The 18,188-nt window shown below is 46.4% G+C and overlaps 1 protein-coding gene across 3 annotated transcripts in view; it reads right to left on the bottom strand.

Moving 5' to 3' along the window:
* Nucleotides 1–18,188, bottom strand: part of STEAP3 (STEAP3 metalloreductase) — a 130,656-nt gene that overhangs the window by 63,671 nt on the left and 48,797 nt on the right. The gene's annotated exons all lie outside the window — the stretch shown is intronic.

Below are 18,188 nucleotides of genomic sequence, written 5' to 3'. Positions count from 1 at the left end.
GAATGTTGGAATAGCAACATTCCATGTAGAATCTCAAATAGTAGCAACAGTGGAGGAGTGGCCTCCATTGCCCCCTGTAAGCCGCATTGAGCCTGCCATGAGTGGGAAAGTGCGGGGTACAAATGTAACAAAAATAAATAAAAAAAATTCTGTTTAGCTTGCCCATAGTGTGTGTTTGATAAGCTCCTTCTAGATCACAGATCCTTTTTACTCCTGAAAATCTTGCCACTGGGATTAGCAACGGTTACCAAAGCAATTGAGAAAAGTGGGTATTAGGCACTAGGCAACCGTCAGTCTTGCACCCCTTCCCCCAACATTTTAATGATTAAACGCACCAACACTCCTCCCAGAACAAGCCTGTAAAATACATAAATCGGACATCATAACTTAAATATCCCACCTTTTCTATACATGCAAAGTCTTGAAGAGTCTTCACACTCTTGTACATTTGTCATATTCTGATTTTTTAAAAAATACAGATTTGAAATCATTAGTCTGTTTCACTGCATGTACACAAGATAACCACAAATAGTAGGAGAAACAAGCCAAAATACAATAACTAACAAAAAAAAAATAAGGATTGTAGAATTTTCCAGAACACAGTTCCCTTAGGGGTCCTGTATAATATAACTTATTAAATAAATTACACCTCAAAGCTCCCCATTGGTGTACCTAGCTTGCTTCCCACCCAAGGTGGGTTGCTGCTGCGCCCCCCCCAGGCATGTCAGCCTCCTCCTACTACTACTACTACTTAACATTTCTAGAGCGCTACTAGGGTTACGCAGTGCTGTACAAATTAACAATTAAGGACAGTCCCTGCTCGGAAGAGCTTACAATCTAAAGGACGAAATGTCAAGTTGGGGTAGTTAAGTTTTCCTGAGAAGAGGTGTAGTGATTAGGTGCCGAAGGCGACATTGAAGAGGTGGGCTTTGAGCATTGATTTGAAGATAGGTAGGGAGGGGGCACGGCGTATGGGCTCAGGGAGTTTGTTCCAAGCATGGGGTGAGGAGAGACAGAAGGGGCGGAGCCTGGAATTGGAGGTAGTGGAGAAGGGTACTGAAAGGAGGGATTTGTCTTGAGAGCGGAGGTTACGGGTAGGGACGTAAGGGGAGATGAGGGTAGAGAGGTACGGAGGGGCCGCAGATCGAGTGCATTTGTAGGTGAGTAACAGAAGCTTGAACTGTATGCGGTATCTGATTGGGAGCCAGTGGAGTGACTTGAGAAGAGGGGTGATATGAGTATATCGGTTAAGGCGGAAGATAAGACGTGCGGCAGAGTTCTGGATGGACTGAAGGGGGGATAGATGGCTACGTGGGAGACCGGTCAGGAGTAGGTTGCAGTAGTCAAGGCGGGAGGTAATGAGAGAGTGGATGAGAGTTCGGGTGGTGTGCTCAGAGAGGAAAGGGCGAATTTTGCTAATGTTATAGAGGAAGAAGCGACAGGTCTTGGCTATCTGCTGGATATGCGCAGAAAAGGAGAGGGAGCAGTCGAAGATGACACCGAGGTTGCGGGCAGATTCCTCCTGAAGCACATCACCCCCCCCCCCAAAGTGTGTCACACCCCCACCATCCTTCCTCTGAACAAGGGGGTACACGGAGCACTCGTGCGGCTGTTGGCTCCACTGGTCCCCTGCCCCGGAATAGGAAGTGGGAGGGAGCAAGGGACCAGCTGAGCTGACAGCCACGTGCGCTCCGTGCACCCTCTTGCTGCCTGCACCTGGGGAAAACTGCCCCCCACCACCCTGCCCTTGGTATGCTACTGAAGCTTCCAATAGAGGACAACAGAACGCCTATTAGACAATCTCTGTCTTACAGGGAGTCCCATTATCATCACTGGTGTCAGAGACTAAGAAGAAAAAAACGATCAGTGTAAACAAAATACTCCAACAGAGAAAAACAACTGATTAAAAAAAAAAAATCTTCCACCTCGCTGCAAAAACAGGCAACTCCCCCAAGTGAATGAGCTGTGGATTAAAAATGAAGGGGTTCCACAACTAACCTACACATAATTAGGGTAACGTTTTAATAGGGCACCTATTTTAAATCAGCTTAATAATGACAAGTAGGTGCATACCTATATTAATAATTCTCACCTCCAATTCTGAAGCTCACAGTGTGGCAGGGAAACACTGAAGCCCTGTACTGTTGCACCCTGTCAGCACCACTCACTCTCACTGTCACTCATACACCCGCCCTCAGCCACGCCCCTTCCAGACATAATTCGCTACCTGAACGTTCCATTGAGGCCCCAAGATCATACAACTTCGGTGAAGGGTTCGTGGATTCATGGTGGTGAAGCCTCTCCACTCACCCTGTCTGTCTGTCTGTCACGTCCTCGAGTCAAACGTCGTGACGTCCGGGGCGGAGCCATTTCGCTTGATCCGTGACGTCGCGCCCACAGCCGTTTCCACATGAACAACAGGAACGCAACCCCTGGCCCTGCCTGACAATCACCTCCCAGTGCACTGGCGATACACAAATGGCGCCCGACACGACCTTCCAAAATGCCACGGAACAAAACGTGCGGATCCTGTTTGCCCTGGTATGTTATGTGCGTCGCCATGCAAACAGGGGGGGAGCAGCGGTACTGACGACCTCCGTAGGGGTGGAAAGGGGCTGCAGTGAGTGCGCACACTCGAAACGTTTCTCTCCAATCCCCTTGCTAGCGCCCGTTTCATTTCGCCCAGAAACGGGCCTCTTTTACTAGTTTATCTTTATAAAACACGAGTCTGAGTGGCAGAAATCACAGCTACATTTCAGGTGCAAACGCTACCCTTGCCCTGGGGTGGGGTAATATCTGCATATAGATTACTGTATTTTGTAATCTATGTGTATGCATCTCCTCCTCTCTGTACATGCCATCGTGTCACAGCCCGTCTTTTTACACAGGTTGGTATTTTATAAGAGGGCATTTGCGACAATGACTTTATACAAAATCACCCCAATCCCCCTAATTCTATAATCTTGCACGCACGTTTTACAGTTTATGTATATTAATTTTATTTATTATCTCATTTGTACCCCACAGTTTCCCAACAGTGTCAGGCTCAATGTGGCTTTCAGCGCACCACAGAGGCAGACGCCAATGCAGTAAAATGAAGCTAACACAGCAGAAAAACCTACACAAGAGATAATGGGGAGAAAGGGATGGAAGGAGTAGGGAAACCAGGAGAGAGGAGAGAAGGGGAATGTGTCCAAAATTGTCTCTAGATTGATGCGCATCCAACAGTGGAGACACATGCAGAGACCGTGGGATAAGCGTTTCCAAATAACGTGGTCTTTAGTGATTTCCTGAAGGCTAGGTGGTTGGTGATGGTTTTGATGGTATTTATTTTATTATATCTATATTTCAGGAAGCAGCTGAAAGTTTGGCTCTTCAACCATACCTTTAACAGAAGAACTAAATGACACTGGCTGCACATATAGCAGGACATGTTTACCCACTCCTACCCTAGCTAAGATAATGTTCAAACACCTGTCTGACCTCATTTGCAACTTTCTTTAAATTAATCCCCTTATTTTCTTACCCTGTTACTCTATCTTACCTATGGACAGTGGCGTACCAAGGGGGGGGGGGCGGTGGGGGCGGTTCGCCCCGGGTGCATGCCGCTGGGGGGTGCCGTGGCGCGCGCCTGCTGTGAGAGTTCGCTAACTTCTCTCGTTCGCTGCAGCTCCCTCTGCCCCGGAACAGGTTACTTCCTGTTCCGGGGCAGAGGGAGCTGCAGCAAACGAGCAAAGTTAGTAAACTCGCAGCAGGCGCGCGCTGCGGCACCCCCCCCGGCGGCATGCACCCGAGGGGGGAGGGCGGGGTGCCACCCCGGGTGTCCGCCCCCCTAGGAACGCCACTGCCTATGGATCCCTTTTACAAAGCGGCAGTAAGCCCAAAGCGGGCTTACCACTCACTAAACAGGAAGTATAGCTGGGCTAACACAGCAGCCTGGCGGTACTTTCCACCCCCAGCGCGCCGTCATATTCAGCGTTACAAAAATATATTTAAATTTTTGTAACACCAGGGTGTACCCGGCGGTAATCGGGCATAAGCGACAAAATATAGCATGCGATTCAAGATCCTGTACCTGATTTTTAAAGGGTTCCATGTTAAGATTTCTACTATTTTTTGACTGCCAAACTGTGTGTTTTATCAGCCAAAGAGATTGTTACGTTCCATGAATTCTGCCGTTCTAGAAGCACCCACTTTTCAGGGTATTAGGCTGGAGGAATTTCGGCACTCAATTTTTAATATTGTAGGACCGGAACTTTGGAATCAGCTCCCTTCGTGTATTAGAGATTTACAGGAGATGAGTGGCTTCGATCTGGGAATGCTCCGTGAATAATTGTACTCTCTATTCTCTGCAAGTACTTGCGCTCCTCGCTCCAAGCTTTGGAGGTGTGCAGCTAGGTCCTGGCCGCCGCCAGTACAAGAAGCTTCAACCTTGATGGAATGAATGAGACATTTTTCTTTCGTGCGTGGTTTGACTCCATTAGGCTGTTCCACTTTGGTTTTATATGTACTTTAAATATATACAGGTTGTGAATTTTCATGATTTTGTAACAAACTTAATTGCTCGGCTCCTGTCAGTTTTGTAGTTTTCTATCATTCCCAACCGCCTTACTCCCTTGACTGTAGCTCTGAGGTGGTGGGGACGGGATGCCGGGGGGCGCATGTCATCCCTCGACTCAGGCAGCCGATTGCCTTGGGCCACCCTTGTTAGCAAGAGTGTAACACATACTGCTGGTTGCCGTACCCTGTTCATTTTTCAAAACATTATTACCATTGCTAAGAAAGAAGTCGATTGTAGCTTGATCCCTTCTGCATTCCCGTTGGCTGGCAGGATGAATGGAAAGCTGTGGTTACACATCTATTTCTGGACATCCATTAGCAGAAAAAGCAGTTTCATATTATTGCCTTCTACAGTTTATTGGGCAGACAGCAAGAACACAAGATGGGCAATAAATCCCAGGGCATCTGTAGTGCAACTGCTGATATATTTATTGTTCTAAGATGTAAGCAAATTAGAGTCCAGCATTTAAATAAGCACACTGGGGATGAGACACTGAAAAGCACTTATGTGTATGATGGCAGCCACTACACCAGGGGCATATCTGCGTGGGGACACGGGGGCCTGGGCCCCCGCAGATTTCGCACTGGACCCCCCTGCCGCCATCACCTACCTTTGCTGGCAGGGGACCCCAACCCCTGCCAGCCGAGGTCCGCTTCCTCCTGCCGCTGCCTTTAAAGATATTCCTTCGGCTGGCGGGGGACCCCAACCTCCGCCAGCCGAGCCGAGGTCTTTTAAAGTTCTTTTTCATCCTCCGGAATCCGTGCTGTTCAAAGCTGCTCCTTTAGGAGTCTGACGTCGCTGCACGTCAAAGCTGCTCCTTTCGGAGTCTGATGTCGCTGCGCGGTGCACGTGCAGCGACGTCAGACTCCGAAAGGAGCAGCTTTGAACAGCACGGACTCCGGAGGACGAAAAAGACCTCGGCTCAGCTGGCGGGGGTTGGGGGTCCCCCGCCAGCCAAAGGAATATTTTTAAAGGCAGCGGCAGGAGGAAGCGGACCTCGGCTGGCGGGGGTTGGGGTCCCCCACCAGCAAAGGTAGGTGACGGCGGGGGACGGCAGTGGTGGCCGGGGGGGGGGGGGGGGGGCAACGGCGCGGGCTATAATGTGCCCCCTGACTCTGGCCTTGGCCCCCCCCTACCGCCGCATTTCAGATACACCTCTGCTCTACACCCCAAATTCTATAAATGGCACCCAAAATTAGGTACGCAATTGGGTGTGCAGTTATTGAATAGGGTCACAGTTACATGCATAAACTAATTGGCAATAACTATCTGTAACCCTGGTCTCAGTATCAAAGTTCAGGTGCCAGCTAGCTCCTCTTGGGTCAGTAGCAGAGACCAGGGCCACAAAACAAAGTTTTTTTTAAATGTCTCACTCACTGAGCTGGGCGCAGGCCAGACTTACTCCGGTAGGCCCTAGGGTACTAAGCTGGGCTTTACTTCTTTACTCCTACTTTCTTTGGTAGGCTGGGAGTCAATGACCTTCACCCTCACACAAAGAAAGACTCCAGTCCAGGTTTTTTATGAAAACAAATGGGAACTTTAATACTGCAACACGCAGTACATCCAGACTTCATATATTCTGGAGTCAAACAGGTATTTCAGTGTCAACACATCAAACTGTATCCAAACAGTTAAACTTGTTCTAGTTGAGATTAAGTGCCAGTTTCAAGACCTTTGGTGTGAATTCAATAGTCCATTTGTAAATCCTATGCTATATAATATTTACAATTTCTCCTGTCCATTACCCACCCTTTTTGGGTGAATAACATAGCGCTGTGTCAGTAGAACTGATGTAGCAAGCGATCTCCGTTGTAGATCAGACCTCCCCGTCTGTCCACTCACTCCCAAAGGTGTACCTCTCAGGGATACTGTCTTTGGCTCTGAACAGGTTCCTTCCCTGTTTCACCGCTTCCCCCCTGGAGCACTCCTCCACTTCCCAGTTAATGCTTGTACTGGCAGAAACCTTCACTTAGTCCAGCCTTAGTTTATTGAGCCCATCCAGGACACCCCTTTCTCCTCAAAGGTCCTGGCGGGGTAGATGCAACCAAAAACCTTGTGTTCTGCACAACTTTTTTTTTTTCTTACTCCAAACTTCACCCCTGTCATTCACTAACCAGAAATATTTCCCTCAGCACTTTCCCCACAAACACTCCCCTTGGGGCTGGGCTTCTCATTCTCCCTTTCCAACCACTTCCCCCCTCCCCCCCCCCGTGACTCTAGGGAGGGGTTTCTCATCAGTTTAGTAATCCCCATTATAATGGGGGATTACATATCCCTAATCAGCCTTAACAAGTTCTAATTAGCAGTAATTACTGGTTATGTGTATATCTGCTCTGCGACTCTATTCTATAATCTGCTCGCCTAATTCATCTTGCATGCAATTCCAAAGGGGTGTGGTCAAGAGAGGGGCATGGGCGGGTCATGGGGGGTGTTCCTAGGATACAGGCACGGAGTTAAAGAATACTTCCATTTCCGCACCTGACAATAGTTAGGCGTGAGAATTTACACCAGCCTTTGGCAGGCGTACATGCCTGCGCCTGAAAATGACTTAAGCAAGTGTTTTGTTGTATAAAGACAGTTTCACACAGAACTGCCTTTATAGAATTCATGCTTAGCACACATTGGGGTCCTTTTACAAAGATACGTAACGGCCTACGTGTGTCCAGTACACGCCAAATCGGCATTACCGCGTGTCCCGGGTGGTAATTTGGCATGTGCCAAAAACACACAGTAGAAAATATTTTCTATTTTCTACCGCGGGGTGCCTACCCGTTGATAAACAGCAGTTGGCCCGCGCTGCATGCTTACTGCCCGGGTAGCACACGAGACCTTACTGCTAAGGCAACGGGTGACGGTAAGGTCTCAGGCCAAAAACGAACATGCGCAGTTTTTCATTTTGCCGCGTGTCCATTTTCCGGCCCATTAAAATAATCCTTTTTTTCCCCCAGACATGGTACAATAAGGGTGCAGAGCATGCCAAAATACATCCACACTACCGCAGGCCAGTTTTTGGCGTGCAACAAGGGGACTGAATTTCCCCCCTTTTACAAAGGGGAACTGATTTTTCCCCATGTGGATAAGTGCCTTATTCGCCAATACTCAGAGGTACTACCTGGATAGCGCACTGAATATTCTTACATACCGCTTTGGCACTATTCTGATAGGTCTGGCTGGTGTCGGCCAATATTCAGCTCCTCTCCACACAGCTATATGGATAAAAAGTTAGATACAAGCTAGGACTGCTTTTTTGCTGACCTATTTGGGTAGTGGCCGAATATTGTTGTTGTCTGTAGAACCAGTGGTGGTCACCACTGTTCATGTATATTCAGAACTGCACACTATCGAGACAGCTGCACTGAATATAGAGGCTGACCGAAACTGCAACTAGAGGTCATGGCAGCCATTTTGAGAGCACAGCCAGCATGGGCAGGAGCACCTTGAGATTACTCCTGCCCCGACTATACCCCTAGACTACCAGGGTTTGTAAGAGAGGCCTGAAGGGGGCATCTCTACGTGGGCGGGAGGAGGGGGGGAAGTAACTCCTGGTCGGTGGAGAGGGGAAGGTAGGGAGACAAACAGCACAAAGCACCAATTTTCAGGTACCATCGAAAACACGTGGTCAGTTTCCTCCAAAACCATGGCCATAGCCTTTTGGCTGAAACTGGGCAGAAAAAGGATTTGGAGCCAGTGCTGGCACCAAAACCGATATTCGGTCAACTTCTAACTGAATATATATATATATATATATATATATATATATATATATATAAAGGCATTTAAATGCAGTGACCAACATAAAACTCCAGTCAGGGCCGTGCCTAGGGTCCCCGGCGCCCCCCCCCAGTTGGCCCCGCCGGCGCCCCCCCCCCCCCCCGAAAACGATCGCTACACTACCCGCCCTCTTCTCCCCAGATCCTTTTTTTTTTGTTTAAATTTACCTCTCTGGCGCGTGGCAGCATAGCGTTAGTGAGGAGGCGGCGCTCCCCTGCCCCGAGGTGTCTTCTTCCCTTCGCTCAGTGTCCCGCCTTCTTCTGACGTCATTTCTGACGTCAGAAGAAGGCGGAACCGAGCGAAGGGAAGAGACTGACACATCGGGGCGGGGGAGCACCGCCTCCTCACTAATGCTATGCTGCCACGCGCCGGAGAGGTAAATTTAAACAAAAAAAAAAAAAGGACAAGGATCTGGGGAGAAGAGGGCGAGGTAAGCATGGTGCGGCGGGGCACCCCCCAGAGGATGGCGCCCTCCTGCCATGCTTACCTCGCTTACTGTGTCGGCACGGCCCTGACTCCAGTGAAGATCTGCAAAATGTATGGGAAGGGAAGTAATCTGTGTTGGAGGATGTGTGGAGAAGTGGGATTGTCCTGGAATATGATACAGGCCTTCTGGACAAATGTTGGTACAAGAACCATTGAGGAAAGCAGTTGAAATGGATATTGAAAAGCACAGAGTGGAGTACCTACTCCTAGGCAGGAGATCTGGGCACAATTACTTGACCAAGTGTATTATCTGTCTAATGGCCTCTTATAAAGCTGTACTAGCAGTTCCTGAGTGGCAATGACAACGGAGCCCATTCAAAGTGAGTGTGTGTGTGTGTGCGTGGGGGGGGGGGGGGGGGGGGAGGTAAGAGTAGTTCAGTGGACTATCCCAATAAGAAATCTATTCTCATAATATACCTTAAAGCGCATTCTTTAAAGTTTTATTACCACACAATATTTTTGGGTCCAATACAAAGCCTCGGGGCTGGCAGGTATGTCCTGTTTAAAAGGAATTAATTACATGCTGAAAAAGTAAAACAATTCACCAAGAAATGCAAACTAGTCCCAACATGTAAATTCTGAAGTGAGAGACACATCAAGGTCAGAGATGTTGAACTGTGCCCCAGGATATTTTACTGATGAGTTATTAATATTTACTATCAGGCAATAGCATCTTCCTATCTCTGGCTTGTATCTAAATGTAACTTGCCTTAAGCAACAATTGAAAAAGCCATGAATTACATCCAAATTTCAAATCCTCTGTCTTAGTGTGTCTCATTCTCCCATTTCTCTGTTCTGTTTTTCACTTCTTTTTTCAATTTATGTTCCCCCTTCCGAGGGAATATTTTAATATATTCTCTTCAATCTCTCTCCTCTCTTGGATTTTCTTTTCCTGCTTATTCTCTTTTCGCCATTCCTTTTCCTATTCCAGAATCCAGGTTCCTCTCTCACCCTCCACCCCCAGGTTCCCTTCCCCCTCATCACAAGCCTTTTACAGTCTGGCCATCTAATGCCCAGTCCTCTCACTATCTCCTTCCCCACTATTCAGTATCCTCGCTCTATCCCTGGTCTTCCTTTTCCCATCTCTCCCTCATCCACTCTATCTCCCCTCACTACCGAGTCATTTATCCATTTCCCAATACACAGTCCTCTCTCGTTCTATGCTGGACCTTATTTACCCCTCCATTACTCTGCCCCTTATTTAGGGCTCTTAGTTCCTTCTCCGCTCTCCTTCAGTACATGGCCAATCATCTTTCTCTCTTATGGTAGGGTCTAATGGGACCAGTTCAGCAAAGACCCTATAGAGAGTCTAGCTTTATTTTTGATGTCTTTTCCCTTCTTTAGCGTGGTCTTTCAATTTAACTGTATACCATAGATCCAGTGACAGCACTGTGTAACCCTCTATGTTTATACCATATATTTTTAATTTCCATCACTAGTTTTGTCCCCCTCCCCAGGGAGGGCATTCCAGATACCCACCACCCTGTCTATGAAAAAGTCTACCACCCTGCAAATCTCAATTCATGTCCTCTAGTTCTACCATTTCCCGTTCTCTGAAACAGATGTGTTTTGTACATTAATACATCTCAATCTCCCCTATCCCTCTTTTCCTCTAGGGTATACACATTCAGATTTTCAAGTCTCTTCTCATACATTACTTGGCACAAACACCATACCATTTTTGCTTGGACTGCTTCAAGTCTTATGTCCTTAGCGAGATACAGTGTCCAAAACTGAATACAATTCTCCAAGCAGGCCATCACCAATGATTTGTGTAGGGGCATTAACACCGCCTTTCTTCTCCTGGTTATGCCTCTATGCAGTCTAATATCCTTCAGGCTTTGGCCACTACCTTGCCAGATAGTTTCTGATGATCTCAAGATGGCAAAACAATCACCCAAAGTCCCTCTCCTGGTTTTTGCATATCAGCTTCTCACCCTCTATTGCATAAAGTTCCTTTGGATTTGTGAATGACTAAACTTCTTGGTGTTACATTTTAGCTGCCTAACATTAGATCAGTCTTCTAATTTTTGTAGATTTCTTCCTTTGGTGTCTACTCCCTTTGGGGTATCCACTCTCCTTTTCTATCCTGGGTCCTCAATGCTCCTAATCCTAGGTTTAGTATTTCCTTGTCTCCTCTTGATCTCCATAATATAAATTTCCCTTTAATTCCTGGAAAGAACGCCCCAAGCCTGCCAACTTGATCCATGGTATACTCTACTTCCCTCCCCCGACATAGCCCAGAATGTCACCACAGGAGGAGATGCGATACCTAATACTGCACCACTTTACTGTGCCCCCTCCTCCAAGCATTCATACCTCTCTCTGCCTCCCCCAACATTTACCACCTTTTGTGTTGGCCCCAAGCATTCATTCTCCTTCGCTCCATCGGCATTCACCTGGTAGGCATCCCTTTCTCACCTCAGAGCTAGAGCAGACAGCATATCAGAGAAAAGAGCCCTTTACTCCACACCAGCGGATGAGCTCCCTGTTCCAGGACCTCCCCTTAGAGGGGTGCATGGGGATTGGGACAACGGGAAACCCTCAGAAATCTGTGGGGTTGGTGACAAAGCATTTATCATACTGTGGGGATGGGAGACGATCGATCAAATGTATGGGGACAGGAGGGGATGGGGGCCAGATTACGCCCTCATGCATACCTCATCTCAAAGTTGAAACACCGAACACCTCAGTTAAAAAAGAAAAAAAAAAAAGAAAAAAATATGTTGCATATTTAGGGCTCCTTTTACCAAGGTGTGGTAAAAGGTGCTCTGCGGTAGCGTCGTTTGGATTTGCTGTGTGCCGAGGCCCCTTTTGCCGCAGTGGGTAAAAGACAAAAAAGGAAACGGATGTGCGGTAAGTACACACTTGCCGCGTGGCCAATTCTGGGGGGGGGGGGGGGAGAGGGGAGCCCTTACTGCTCCATGGTGCGACCGCACCTTGAGTATTATGTTCAATTATGGTCACCGCATCTCAAGAAACATATAGCAGAATTGGAAAAGGTGCAGCGAAGGGCGACGAAAATGATAGCGGGGATGGGACGACTTCCCTATGAAAAAAGACTAAGGAGGCTAGGGCTTTTCAGCTTGGAGAAGAGAAGGCTGAGGGGAGACATGATAGAGGTATATAAAATAATGAGTGGAGTGGAACAGGTGGATGTGAAGCATCTGTTCACGCTTTCCAAAAATACTAGGACTAGGGGGCATGCGATGAAATTACAGTGTAGTAAATTTAACATAGATTTATATTAACTTTCGGTTCAACAACCAAACATTTTATCAAACTTTACCACATTTTTGCATGTCCTGCATTTCCTTGAGAGTCCTTTCTTTACCGGTCAGTCATTTCGCCCTTGCCTCTATAGTGGGGTCGAACTTTAGGCCTTGTTGCGCCTCTTGCAGCGTTGTAAAAGTTTTCCATGACCCCTCAATTTGCACCTTCAATAATGCTGGATATAACAGCCTGAAACGTTGCTTGTTATCTGCCAAGTGCTTGCAAATGGGCCCAAAAGCTCTTCTCTTTTCTTGGACTGCTAGGGAATAATCCTGAAACACCCTTATTGGTGATCCCTCAAATATCAGCTTGTCCCATTTTTGTCGGGCCCCTCGCAAGATTTCCTCTTTGTGGATGAAATTGTGGCATTTGATAATTACTGCTCTTGGCCTGCTGTTCACATCACCTCGCCTCCCCACGCGATGCGCCCTCTCAAGGCAAAGCGGCCCCGCACTGTCCGAGAGAGCGAATTCCGATTTTAACCATCGCTCTAGTTGAAAGGAAAGGGTGCGTTCTGGGACTGATTCCGATATGCCAATTAGGCGGAGATTCGATCTTCGGGACCTATTTTCTAAGTCATCAATGTGGTGAGTTAATGACTTGAGTTCGTTTTGTAGGTCTTTTATTACCAGCGTTCTAGCGGCCTCCGTATCTTCAATGTCAGACACTCATATCTCCAGTTCTCCGGTTCTTCGAGTTGTCTCGTCTAATCTTGTTTCCATCCCTGCTAATTGGGCAGCTAATTTGTCGAACTGAGGAGCTATTGCGGTCTGCACTACTTCCATAAGTTGAGACAGTTGAGCGGCATTGAATACTGAGGCGGCCTCCTGCTTGGGGCTCGCCGCCATCTTGCCTTCTCCGTGTCCGCGTTGTTTTTCTGGTTCTTTCTTTACCGTCCTGCCCGGCATTACCCTACTTTCACGGACAACAAAGGAGTCCATAGACAACGTGTCCGCTCTGCCTTCGGTATTTGTTGCAGTTGATTTCGGGTGGAATTAGCGTTGGGTGGGGGGGGGGTTAGCCCAGGAGAGATCAGAAACACGTCTTCTTCTCTCTCAGTCCATCACGTGATCCGTGTAGTAAATTTAAAACAAATCAGAGAAAAGTTTTCTTCACTCAACGCATAATTAAACTCTGGAATTCGTTGCCAGAGCACGTGGTGAAGGCGGTTAGCTTGGCAGAGTTTAAAAAGGGGTTAGACGGTTTCCTAAAGGACAAATCCATAAACCACTACTAAATGGACTTGGGAAAAATCCACAATTCCAGGAATAACATGCATAGAATGTTTGTACGTTTGGGAAGCTCGCCAGGTGCCCTTGGCCTGGATTGGCTGCTGTCGGGGACAGGATGCTGGGCTCGATGGACCCTTGGTCTTTTCCCAGTGTGGCATTACTTATGTACTTATATTTAGGAGGCAGTAAGGGCTCCCATGCTAACCAGGTGGTAACTGGGCAGTGCATGGCACTGCCCGATTACCACTGGGTAAGCCTCTGGCTCCTGTGGTAAGGCGGTGGTAGTACCAGATGGGCGCATGACAACGCCGCAGTAGCTCTGCTGCGTCGTCGTAAAAGGGCCCCTTAATAAAGTAATATGTATTGGTTTTTATGCTAAATTTAAAATTTTAACAAGTTATAGGACGCATTTTATGTTTTGTTTGAATTTACAAGTTCTTTTAAATGTGGGTTAAGTTATGCAGATGAGAAAAAAAAATCTGTGGGAATGGTGAGGCAACAGTCGCAATTTGACGGCGATGGGGTGGGGTGGGAACTAGATTATGTCCCTGTGCATATCTACCTCCCGTCCTGGTACAAATTCTGGCATGCGACTAGTGGCAGTTGGGGGGCGTGTGAAGGACCCTGTTGTATAACATTGCATCTAATTCCTGGGAACACCCCTGACCTGCCCTTATAAAATTTAGACTCGCGTGTTGTAGAATAGGGCGCAGAACAGATCCGCACGCAAACCCAAATGAGTGCTAATCAACATCAATTATTGATTGTTTAGGGCTCATGGACTAATTCCTTTGTGCACAAATCTGCGATGCATGCCCAAATTTGGGTAACCTATATAGAATTTGGGGGTATACTTATTTAAGGGTAAATTTTCAAAGCCTGGGTGGAGACCTATGCATGTAGGCTTTAGTGGATATTTAGTTACCTCAAACTAGGCGAGTCAATTCATAGCATGCAAAAATTCTGCTGCATTTAAAACAAAGCAGGAAAAAAAGGCGTTTTAGGGGAATGGACTTGCTTACATGTCCCGGTGATAAGCAAACATCTTTAAGTTAAACGTGTGTATAACAAATATAAACTGATTTGATTGTAGCACAGAAAGGCGGTATATCAAATGCAGGGTTACCATATGTCTGGATTTCCCTAGACATGTCCTCTTTTTGAGGACATGTCCAGGGCATCCGGCGGGTTTTGCCCGCCCGCTTGTCCGGATTTCTGGACAAATGGAGGGGCGGGCAGGTGAGCGGCACCGTGGGTCTCCCCTCCCTTCCCCTTACTTACTATCTGCACTGGTGGTCTAGTGACCTCTTTGGGGCAGGAAAGAGCCCCCTCTTTCCTGTCCAGAGCGCTGCCTATCCTTGCCCTGCATCCTTCTCAGTCTCGGCTCGGGATTCAAAATGGCCGCCGAGAGTTGAAGCGGCCTCGCGAGACTTCAACTCTTGGCGGCCACTTTGAATCCCGAGCCGAGACCGAGAAGGATGCCGGGCAAGGCAGCGTTCCGGGCAGGAAAGAGGGGGCTCTTTCCTGCCCTGAACAGGTCACTAGACCACCAGGGCAGTAGATAGTAAGTAAGGGGAGGGGAGGGGGAATGTGACAAGGGGGAGGGAAATATGTGACCTGGGGGGAGGGAAATATGTGACGGGGGCGGAGTGAGAGCGAGAAAGGGCGGGGCGAGGATCCAAAAGGGATGTGGTGTGGGCAGGGCATGGGGCGTGACATGTGTCCTCTTTTTCAGAGGACAAAATATGGTAACCCTACCCACGACCATGATCCATGTGCATGCATCCGCATAACCAGGGCCTGTTTTAATCAATAACCAGACTAGGGCAGTCGCCTAGATGACAGCAAAAAATGGCTGCAGTCAAAAGCAAAACAATAGAATCCGACAGCCACACAAAGAACCATTAGCATGTAAGTTCTCTAGACAGGGTGGGTAAATGGCTTTTTGAAATTGTCCTCATGACGTATACACAAATCAAAGTGTAATTTTATGATGTATGACGTGTTTTTACAGAATTGTTTTTTGCAGGGGTGGTGGTGGTGGGTGAACATATCTATCTATTAATTTAAAAATGTTTATTCTGCTCAATCCATGGTTTTTAGTGGATTACATTGGCAAAAGAAAATTACGTAGAAGCGGATAAAAATCAATTCAGAATATTAACATTTTCACTTCTTACCCCATGCTGAAAGTCTGTATAAATAACAATGTTAAGCTCTTGTTTAAACTCTTTAAAATTCCTCAATCTAAGGGGAAGCTTATTCTAGGCTGTAGTGGCATTCCTAGGGGGGGGCCGCGCGTGCCTGCCCTCCATTGTTCCATGCTTCTTCTCTGCTCCGGAACAGGTTACTTCCTGTTCCGGGGCAGAGAAGAAGCATGGAACAACGGAGGACAGGCGCGCGCGGCGTGCACCCGGCGGGGGAGGGGTTCCTTTGTGGGGGTGTCCTTTCGCCGGGGGGGGGGGGGGCGCTGCACCCGGGGGGCGGGGTGAATCGGCGATCCACCCCGGGTGCCAGCCCCCTAGGAACGCCACTGCTAGGCTGCTGGTCCTGCAATATAGAAGATCTTATTTCTATATTTCTCAGATCTAACAACACGATGGGAAGGAATATCAAAAAGTCACTGAATACCAGATCGTAACAATCTTTGAAATCCGTTGTGCCAATACTTAAAAACTAAACAGAGGATTTTAAACTGAATTCTAAACTCTATAACTAACCAATGTAGGTTTTTCAGTACAGGGGTGATACGTTCAAAACAACCGGTCCCTTGCCACTGAATTTTGAGCTATTTGTAATGCTTTTATCTGGGTCTTTTGCAATCCCAACAGCAAATCATTTGCATAATCAAAGCAGGGAGTTACTGAAATCTACACAACAGTTCTAAAATTATGTGGTTTTAACAAGTTCTTTAATCTTCTCACCATATGTAACTTAAAATAAACATCCCTGATAATCTTATGCACATGAGCTTTCATTGTCAAAATTTCATCAAGCATCACACTTAAATTTCTCAGATTTCGAACAATAGGGATAGATTCACTATTAAATTGGAACGCTGTTGGAACATCATCCGATTCGTAGGTTGTCAGTGACAGAATCTGCATCTTATTGATATTCAATTTCAGACCGTTCGCGGACATCCAACCATCAACTGACTGTAAAAATCAAGCTCAATTTCGCAAATGTTTCTTGAACGTCATTAACCAGAAGTATCAAAAACTGTACGTCATCCACGTACAATCTGAACATCAAAACGACTCAATAGTTGGCAAAGGGGAATCAAAAAGATATTAAAAAGAACAGCAGATAAGCAGGAACCCTGCGGAACACCAGTCAGTAATGGTTCAAAGTCAGACACGTCTTCCCCTTGTACTACACAAACGCATCTATCCTCCAAAAAAGATTTGAACCAACTTAACCTGTTTAACAGAACAGCATGATTTATAGTATCAAACACAGCTGACACGTCTAATCTCACCAACCAAAAACGCTGACCAATGTGTACAATATCAAACAGTGACAATAATAAAGTTTCAGTATCATGACCAGAATGAAACCCAAATTGATAGGGATCAAGTATGTCGTTCAGGTCTAAGAAATGTACCAGTTGATCATAGACCAGGCTCTCCATCACCTTCACCACAAAAGGCAATGAAGAAATTGGTCTCTAATTTTCGACACATCTCAAATCAGCTTTAGAATTCTTCAACAATAGTCATACCATTGCTCTCTTAAAGATATCTGGTACCCTTCCTGATTCAAAACACACTGGAACTATTATCTCTTTAAGGCCCTTTATCACTACTGGCTTACAGGTATCATTAACACAATAACTATTATTCACTTTAGATAAAGTATGTTCAATCATCTCCTCAAACTTTTGGAAAAACTGCCCATAACAGCTTCCTCTAAAGGATAATTATCCTCAAGTGAGCAGGGACTGTCTCTCTGTGTCAGGTGTTCAGCGCTGGGTGCGTCTGGTAGCGCTATACAAATGCTAATAATAATAATAATAATAATAATCCACTTCATCTTTGCTACAGATCCATCTGCAAAATCACTACTGGAAAATTTTGAAGAATTCAAAGTGGTAGTACCTTCATTGCGAGACAATCTTCTATGTTAAAAAGCTCTTTCACACTGGATGAAGATTGTTCAATTATCATAATAGTGCCTAAACCTCGCAACGCAATGAAACCAAAGCCCGTAATAGACTCTACACAACTCTTCCTCTCTACGATTCCCCAATGTGTCTATAAACACATGAACCTTATTCGTCCACAACAACTCTGTATTTGTTTCACTACCGGAAATGGCGATCGCCTCTACGGTATTATGTAAGCCACATTGAGCCTGCAAATAGGTGGGAAAATGTGGGATACAAATGTAACAAATAAATAAATAAATAAATAAAATAATATTCACATTTTGCCTTGAGAGCAGTCTCCCAATAGTCAGCCATTTTGTCCAAATATGCTATGTATTACTCTTGAAGGATATTTCCTTCATTCATGCTCAGTCTTTCTCAACTCGTTTCTTAAATTTAATGTCATAAGTGAACTATGGGGCTTTATTAAGTCTATTAATAGAATTCCTCTTTATAAGAGCAACAACATCCATCGATTCTGGTAATACGGTATTCTATTTTTCTACCAATATCTCATCTGAGCCCCTCTCTGCTGAATTTGAATTAGCAAAATCTTAGGGTGGTGGTGGTGGTGGTGGTGGTGGCACAAAAAGGCTGAAAGTTTGGCTAGGGTGTCTAATGTTATACGCAGGACTGGTGCAAGGGCAAGATGACATTTTAGTACAATTTCGGCAGATACTTGAGTTTGATCACCATTTTTGTTTAAGCTCGTGGA

This window comes from Microcaecilia unicolor, chromosome 7 (genome assembly GCF_901765095.1).
Source record: "Microcaecilia unicolor chromosome 7, aMicUni1.1, whole genome shotgun sequence".
In the NCBI taxonomy this organism is placed as follows: Eukaryota; Metazoa; Chordata; class Amphibia; order Gymnophiona; family Siphonopidae; genus Microcaecilia; species Microcaecilia unicolor.
Note: the sequence above shows the minus strand (reverse complement) of the source record. Positions and strands in the feature narration are given on the sequence as shown.